The sequence below is a fragment of the Alexandromys fortis genome, unplaced genomic scaffold (genome assembly GCF_014885135.2).
Source record: "Alexandromys fortis isolate MF-2015 unplaced genomic scaffold, M_Fortis_MF-2015_v1.1 scaffold_130, whole genome shotgun sequence".
Taxonomy (NCBI): Eukaryota; Metazoa; Chordata; class Mammalia; order Rodentia; family Cricetidae; genus Alexandromys; species Alexandromys fortis.
Window position 1 is genome coordinate 140,249 of NW_026068016.1, and position 9,090 is coordinate 149,338.

A 9,090-nucleotide genomic window follows, 5' to 3' on the forward strand; every position below is an offset into this window, starting at 1 on the left:
CCCTCCCTCCCTCTCTCTCCTCTCCATTCCTCTCCCACTTTCCCCCTTCCCCTTCCCTTTGCCCTCTATAACCCACTAAATAAACTCTCTACTCAAACTCTCTCTCTGCATGGCATATCTATCTGTCTCTTGCCCACCACTGCCCAGCAGCGGCCCACAGGCGACCCGCTGTCACCACCCCCACACACACACACACCGTGGGACTGACCTCCCAGTCCCCATGTCTTTATAAATGATTACCATGAGGCTCTGGCAATTTTTGCCAGACCCTTTTAGGACTAAAGGCAACTGCTACAAAATAATTGCTTTCATCATATAATTGGCCCAGATATCAGAAAAAGAACTTCAGAAGTTAGAAGGATTTGCCAGTATGAACTGGTCCCAATTATTGGAAATTGCTCAAAAGGTTTACAATAACCATGAATCTGTAAAACCCCCAAAACAAAACAAAAGATAAAAGAAGCCTCATAGAGGGAAGCCAGAGACACCGGGAAAGAAAGAAGGAAAAAAAAAGGATGCCCCATCCTACATAAATGATTATAAAGAGGGTCCTTGTCCAGGCACTGGGACCCTAAAGAAGGCCAGCGGCCTATCTATCCAGAAGACTCGCTTCTGCCTAGTGGCTGGCTTGTTTGTGGGCAGTTGCCAATACCACCATGGTAGTAAACAAACTGACTTTGGACCAGGAACTGTTCCCAACAACCTCACAGTCTACAATGAACCTCCTGAGGGGGACCCCAGAGAGGCAAATGTGTAACGGCCAAATAACACATTATCAAGCACTTCTCTTGGGCCAGCCCTGTATCTGATTCTACAAAACTTTAGCTATCAGCCTGCTGCCAGACACCCAAAAGAGCCACTTAACGACAGCAGCCCAGTTAGTGTCATCAGACTCCACCAACCAGATGGGGGAAACAGCAGTGGATGCACACAGGCCCGGTACTAACCCGGGAAAAGGAGATGTGGTCCAGACCCTTTCTGGCCCCAGTCCCTCCAGTTCCGACCAGCAGGAGCTAGCCGCTTAGCTTCTCCAGGCATGCTCTGGCCATTCAGAAACACTCACAGCTGTGGTGAAAGATGGAAGGAGCAGCTTCAGCTCTCATCCCAAGCAGAGCCCCAGCCCTGGCTCCTGCTCCTTCACCCACCCGCCCCCCTTCCCCCCCTCCCCCCGCAGCTGTGGCTGCTGCACCCTCCACTCCACTCTGCGGCTGCCTGGAGACTTCAGCCTCCACCCAGAGGCCGCTGCAGCTGGAGGCTATACTTCCTGAACGTGACTGTGGCAGACCTGAGGAGGTACTAACTACATAAGAGCAGTTTTGTTCAAGATGGAATCAGGTGTGCTGGGGCGGCAATTGCTACCCGGTCCCCAGCGACTACAGCACAAAGGGCTAGCTTCTGATTTTAAGCCAGGCACTTCACTGGCGGAAGGGCTAAGCCATCACTAAGTACACGAATAGATGGTATGCATTAGCCACTGCCGATTTCCACGACCCCCGATAGAGAAGGGGTTCCTTAACTCAGCCCGAACTGACACAGGAAGAAACTAAGTGGACAAAAAGGAAAGAGGCCAAACAGGAAGGAGGCCAATGATGGTTCTTGCCGAATGAGAGAGCCATACTCTCTGCAGTACTGGAAGATTTAAAAAAAAAAAAAATCCTAGATTTGGGTTGCCTCTCTCCCCGGGGTGACAATGGCCCTGCCTTCATGACCAAAGTTTCCCTAAATCTGGCAAAAAATCATTGAAAAAAGATTTGCCTAGAAGTTACAAAGCTCTGGATGGGTAAAGTATAAATGTCGCTGAGACCAGTGAAAACTGGGCGAACCATCTACCTTTTGCGCTCTTGAGGGCCAGGCGCACCCAAATTGAGATGCTCATAAGGCAAAAATTACTAGCTGTTTTCTCCTCAAGTCCTTACACGCCCTGCCACAGACCCAGAGGACTATTCACCAGGCTAAAACCTGCTTCTGTCTGAGCCTGCCCACAGCTTCCAGCCTGGCGACCTCACCAATGTGGAAAGGTTCATAATCTGTAATCCTGCCACCCCTACAGCAGTGGAGGTCCTCAGGGTCACCCTGTTGACCCACCACTCCAGCTAAAGGAGGCTACAAATGGGCCGTCACCAGATTCTCCCACCCCTAAAGATAAGACTGATGCTGTCCCTAGACTTAACAGTTTTCCCATTTGTCTTTTTGCCCTCCCTGTCGGAAAGGCCCCAAATCCCCATCAGTCTGAGACTGGAACCGGGAAGCCCAAAGCTAATCAGAGCTCCACTTCCAACCCTGACAGCTGTAAATGGGACCAACCTAAGCTCACCCTGGGGCATCTCCAGGGGAAGGATGCCTGTTAATGTCACCAAGATACCCCCCCCCCATGGTTCCGCCTGGGCAGATAGATCTCTGTAGCTACACCCAGCAGGTTAATTCCAGGAGTGACAGCCAAATGCCTTTTCAGACCCAAGAGACTACCTAGCTCACTTTAGCTACCAGCTTAACCAGTGTGAGTCTTCTGAATTGTTTGCACTGGAGGAAACCTCATTCCTCTTCACCCTTGTGTATGTTCCAGCACAAGGGGTCATCTGTAATGGTGAAGAGGGCAGGAACAGCCTAAATCTAAATTCCGGGCCCTTCCCATGCACAGCGAGCCTTCCCCGCTTTCATTTCTCCATTAGTGGGGGCAGTAGTTGAGACTTCAACCCTAGTTATAGGCGATAAAGACACAGAGAAGCTCAGTGCTCGAAAAGACACGGACGCAGGCCGTCTTGAAGATCCTGCTTCCCATCTGCAAGCCCAGTGAGATTCTTTAGACGAGGTTGCTCTTCAGAATGAAGAGGATTGGACCTCCTCTTTATAAAAGAGGGAGGCCTCTGTGTGGTGCTGGGAGAAACTCGTTGCTTCTATGCCAACCAATCAGAGATAATTAGAGAAAGTTTAGCTATGCTCAGAAATAGCCTTCAGGAAAGAGAAAGGAGATGCCATCTTTGTTCTCCTGGTACCCTTGGCTAACTTTTGCTTCTAGCCCTCACTACAGGAGCCTTGTTGCTCAACTGCCTACCATGTAAAACAGACATAAGTTCTGTTAGACTGCTGGTGCTAAGGAGATGATGTACACCCCCCCCCCCCGGGGCCCAGATGAGCCATGGTTTGATTCATATCCATAGAACCCTAGACTGTAGCAAAACTGACGCCATGATGAAGGAACCATCCAGGCCTTGGAACGCAGCAATTAGGGCGTACCACCTGGCAGAAAGAGAACAAAGGCCTACTCCCATCAAAGCCCATAGTTCTGGGAGTCTCCAAATGTACCAACCTTGCTTTTGGCTTCTGTAGTTCTGCTTCTGGCTCACTGTTCTTGCTAACTGGGTGTTTCAACCCAGGATGTGTTTTATTTTTTCCTTTTTTATTGATTTTTATTGAATTCTACATTTTTCTCGGCTCCCATCCCTGCCTCTCTTCCCTCCCCCCTTCAGCCCTCCCCAAAAGTCCCCATGCTCCAAATTTACTCAGGAGATCTTGTCCTTTTCTACTTCCCATGTAGATTAGATCTATGTAAGTCTCTCTTAGTATCCTCATTGTTGTCTAAGTTCTTTGGGGTTGTGATCTGTAGATTGGTTTTCTTTGCTTTATTTTAAAAACCACCTATGAGTGAGTACTTGTGATGATTGTCTTTCTGTGTCTGGCTTACCTCACTCAAAATAATGTTTTCTAGCTCCATCCATTTTCCTGCAAAATTCAAGGTGTCGTTATTTTTTTTCTGCTGTGTAGTACTCCATTGTGTAAATATACCACATTTTCCTTATCCATTCTTTGGTCGAGAGGAATTTAAGTTGCTTCCATGTTCTGGCTATGGCAAACAATGCTGTTATGAATATAGTTGAGCACATACCCTTGTGGCACGATTGAGCATCCTTTGGATATATATTCAAAAGTGATATTGCTGGGTCTTGAGGAGGGTTGTTTCGTAATTTCTGAGAAATCACCACACTGAAATCTAAAGGGACTGTAGCAGCTTGCATTCTCACCAGCAATGCAGAAGTGTTCCCTTTTCCCCACAACCTCTCCAGCATAAGTTGTCATCAGTGTTTTTGATCTTGGCCATTCTTACAGCTGTTTTGATTTGCATTTCTATGATGACTAAGGATGCTGAACATTTCCTTAAGTGTCTTTCAGCCATTTCAGATTCCTCTGTTGAGAGTTCCCTGTTTAGGTCTGTACTCCATTTTTTATTGCATTAATTGTTCATTTGATTACCAATTTCTTGAGTTCTTTGTGTATTTTGGAGATCAGACCTCAGTTAGGGGTTAGTGAAGATCTTTTCCCATTCTGTAGGCTGTTGTTTTGTCTTGTTGACCATGTCCTTTGCTTTACAGAAGCTTTTCAGTCTCAGAAGGTCCCATTTATTAATTGTTTCTCTCAGTGTCTGTTCTGCTGGGGTTATATTTAGCAAGCGGTCTCCTGTGCCAATGCGTCCAAGTGTACTTACCACTTTCTCATCTATAAGGTTCAGTGTGACTGGCTTTATGTTGAGGTCTTTGAGCCATTTGGACTTGAGTTTTGTGCACAGTGATAGATATGGGTCTATTTTCATTCTTCTACATGTTGATATCCAGTTATGCCAGCACCATTTGTTAAATATGCTTTTCTTTTTTCCATTTGACTTTTTTTGCTTCTTTGTCAATGTGGTTTTTGTGCTTAAAAACCCACCCTAAGAAAGGCTTGGGACTACACTTAGATCTCAGATGCTGGAAGCAAAGACCTGTATTTTGAGAGCTGTATTTTGTTTATAGCCATCTTAAGTCCACAAGTTAAGTAAAATATTCACCTCTGTCACCTCTGCAGGGCTAGTTCTGGACCTAGGAAATTAACCTAATATCTTATGTCCTTGTGAGACCTGCAGGCTCCAGGCTTTAGAAGCAATTACCATTTCCTTTGTTAGTTAATATCTCTTTCTCTCAGCCAGAGACTCTTCCAGACCTGTTGAACTTTTCCACATTGGGTTTCATGGTCTAAGTTGATAAGGACGACTGACAAGGTCTCTTCCTCAAGAGGGCACCAGATCTCATTACAGATGGTTGTGAGCCACCATGTGGTTGGTGGGAACTGAACTCGGAACTTTGGATGAGCAAGCAGTGCTCTTAGCCATTTAGCCATCTCTCCAGCCTGATGGAAGAAATTTCCACAAATCCATATCTATTTGTTTCCTGGTGATTAAAAGTGAACTAGACAATGAGAGATGCCGGACATCACTGCAGGTCTCTTCCTGCTAAATCTGGTTCATGGATTAATTCCTGGGCTGCTTGATGTGATGGAAATTTGTATTCCTGACATTCTCTGGAGGTGCTTTCCTCCCACCAACATTTGCATTCCTGGTTGTGCTGGTTTGAATGGGACTAGCCCCCAGAGACTCATAGATTTGAATGTTTGGTCACCAGTGGCACTATTCAGAGGTGTGGCCTTGTTGGAGGAAGTGTGTCACTAGCAGTGGGCTTTGAGGGTTCAAATGCTCAAGCGAGGTCCAGTGTCTCTGCTGTCTTGCTGCTGTCTGTGGCATCCTGATGTAGGGCTCTCGGCTATCTCTCCAGCACCATCTCTGTCTGCACGTCACTGTGCTTCCCACCATAACAATAATGGACTAAATCTCTGAAGCTGTAAGCCAGCCCCAATTAAATGCTTTCCTTTATAAGAGTTGCCATTGCCGGGGTGTCTCTTCACAGTGATAGAAAACTAAGACTAGTTTACTAGATCTGATCTTGAACAATTCTGCTATAGGAAATCCTACAGCTGTAGTTACCCGCCCACGGGGGCATGGCCTCTTATGCTATTTATGTCCATGTAGAGCATGCATCTGCCCTCTTTTCCTGCTGCAGGATTTGGCTTCTGTTCTCCATTCCCGCAGAGGATTCTGATTTGTGAGTCTACCCCCCACCAATAAATAACTGTCTATTTTTTTCAATTCTGAGCTAGTGTGGGATTTCTTTTAAGCATCCTTCTTCACAGTTCCAAACTCAACCAGGCATGAGGTTTTTGGATCATCTGGGTGAGGTGAAGTTGGGATTACAAGCTCACAGAGAACTTCAACAAGCACATGCATATAGCATCTATGGCCAGGGCTCTCATTTTCTTTCATGTACCCACTCTGTCTGTTCGAGTTTTATTTTCCCTGTGGACAGAGTGTGGAAACAGGCTCAGTTTGATTTCTGTCAGCCCTAGCCTTCCCTTTGAGGCCTAAGTTTATGGACATGTCTGTATTAGAATCCTCTGTACCTCTAATCTCTGACATCTTAGACCCCTGAGGAACAAAATAAGAACCAGGTTTCCAGAGAATACCAAAGAGAGGAAATGAAATCTATAAGTTCAGGAGACTGTTTACCCACCCAAAGTTAAATTAATTCAAAACAACACTGTCACACTAAATTACCAATGCATTTTCAAGACAGTAGTACCCAGCACTATGTTGATGTGCTGAAATTCTTATTTTTAATCCCATTTCAGATGAAAGCGATGTGGCCTAGGAGACAGAGGCAAGAGGATCTCCAGTTTGAGGTCAATTGGGGCTGCATATTGAGACCTTATCTCCAAAGAGCAGCCACAAGATCACACCGTGGAAATAAGAAGTCGTCCCAGAGGACGTCACCTGCTGTGGTTTGGTAATTTCACAGCTTAGATTTAATTCTACGAACAGAAACTCAAATGACAGTTTGATGTAGTGTATCAAATTCCCACTGAAGGTGGCAGCTGGATGACAGAGCCCTTGTCTAACACACAAAGAGAAGGAGACGAGAGAGGGAGGAAGAAAGGAGGAAGAACGGTCTTTCTTAAGAACTGAGGCAATCCCGCTGACCCACACTGGGAGGAGTGCTTATTAGGTCACTACGGTTCAGAAAACAGAAATGATTGTTCCTGCCATCACTGTACAGAAAGGACTTGAGTGGTAGCAAAGACGGTGGCTATGACCATGTTATATAGACTGCAGGGCAGAAAATCCTCCAAGGGATGCTTCCGACTAGAAATGTTGAAGTGGTACCTTTATACTCTAATATTTATTTATTTATTTATTTATTTATTTATTTATTTAGTTGGTTGGTTTGCTGAGGCAAGGTTTCTCTGTGTAACTTTGGAGCCTGTCCTGGTACTCACTCTATAGACCAGGCCAGCCTCGAACTCACAGAGATCCACCTACCTCTGCCTCCCTCCCAAGTGCTGGGGTTAACCGCGAGCGCCACCGTCGCTTGGTTTTACTTTAAAGTTTTTATAACTAGGTAAAATCAGATTTTTCTTATTTGTAAAAGAAGCTGGGGGGGGGAGTTTTTAAGCTGCTCCTCTAGGGGGAGCCCAGGTGCTGGAATATTGTGAAAGTGAACCTCCTCAGGCCTCTATCCCCAGACGTCAAGATTTTAGAGATGCAGGGGAGCTGCAGCAGAAAACGCTACTGTGACAGCGAGACCCTTAAGCTCAGCTTCAGCCGCGGGCAGAAGATAACCCTACATGGAATCTTCATACCAGCTAGCACTTTGGCGTCAAGTGCCTGCCATCCTAGTACTTGGGAGACTGAGAAAGGAGGACCTCGCGTTTGAGGCTACAAAGTGAGTGAGACACTGTGCTGTCTCAAAACACAAGACAGCACATCGCAAAACAGAACAGACCCCTGACATCTATGTCCCATGCACTGGCAGCTGTGAAAGGAAATAGGGTTTAGCTTTGGACAGTCCTCGAGTTTCATTTGGCTCAGCCTCTTTCTACCTCTGAATTGATTTTAAATTAAGGTGCATAATCTCTTCCCTGTAACCCAGTTTTATACCAAAGCTACTTAGAACCAGAAGCAGCTTCTTCAGAACTTTTTATTTCTTCTTCCATTTGCATGGGGCCGAGACAACAATCAAGGCAATGAAAACTGGGACACGAGGAACTTGAGAAGTTTTCAGAGGTTTTGGTATGGAACTGGGAAAAACTTCAGACACTCCTAGAATTCTCTGGGCTCACAGGCGGGAAACCAGCAAGTGGGTATGTTCATCCTAAAGTCTAGAGGAGGAAATGGCCCATCAAATTCTTATTTGGGGGTGGCTTGCTCAAGAAGCTCATTCCTCCTTCAGTCTGATGGGTGAAATGAAGGAGTGGGCTGGTTTGCTGCCATTTTAGGTGTGGCATCTTGCCCTAGACAGGTGCTGCACTCCTTGCCTGCTTGGAGGCGCCTCCTCCCCGCTCCAGTTTGCTCACCCCAAATAGTAGCACTACTGCTGATTGTTATGACCCTTGTTGCTGTCATTGTTATTAAGATAACACGACCAGAGAGAGGGCTCAGAGGTTGAGAGCATTGGCAGCTCTTCTAGAGGACCCGAGTTCAATTCCATCACCCACATATCAGCTCACAACTGTCTGTAACTCCAGTCTGACTTAGGTTCTCTAGGGCACCAGGCAGACATGTGGTACACACACATACATGCAAACAAAATACCCATAAACATTACATAAATAAATATTAATTAAAAAAATAAAGATGATGTGTGCATGCTAAAAAAAATACATGAGTATAGAAAAGCAAGAGAAACACAATGATGTAGCATATTGCTACCATGGAGAAATTGCTACTGTGGACACCTTGGCTCGCCTCCTCCTAACCACTGGTGCGTGAGGTGTCACTGGAGTGTGAGGGTCTTGTTACCTGCTTGTTTCACTCAAGTTCCCCTAACTTACACACACACACACGCACACACACACACAGTTCCACCTGTCTAATTTTAGTCTAAATACAAATTTCTGTTCTCAAAATGCTCTCTTACGTTCCTTTTGTTCAGACCACAACCTGGCTTCAGACCTTGTTTTGCTCAGAACCCACCTTCTTCTTGGAAACACACTAGCCTTCTTGACTGGCTATTCCTTCCAGATACTGGCTTCTGCCTTCTATCCTGCTCCACTTGACCTGATGGAAAAGAAGACGTGACTTCCAGTTATGTCTTAGATCTAGAATGTACCAGAAGTTGTTCTTCCTGTTGTTTTTTGTTGTTGTTGTTCAACTCAGAGAAAATAAGCATTGATTGGATGTTATGATCTACTTTTGGGTATTGGCAGTTTTGGCTTTTAAAAAATATAATACAT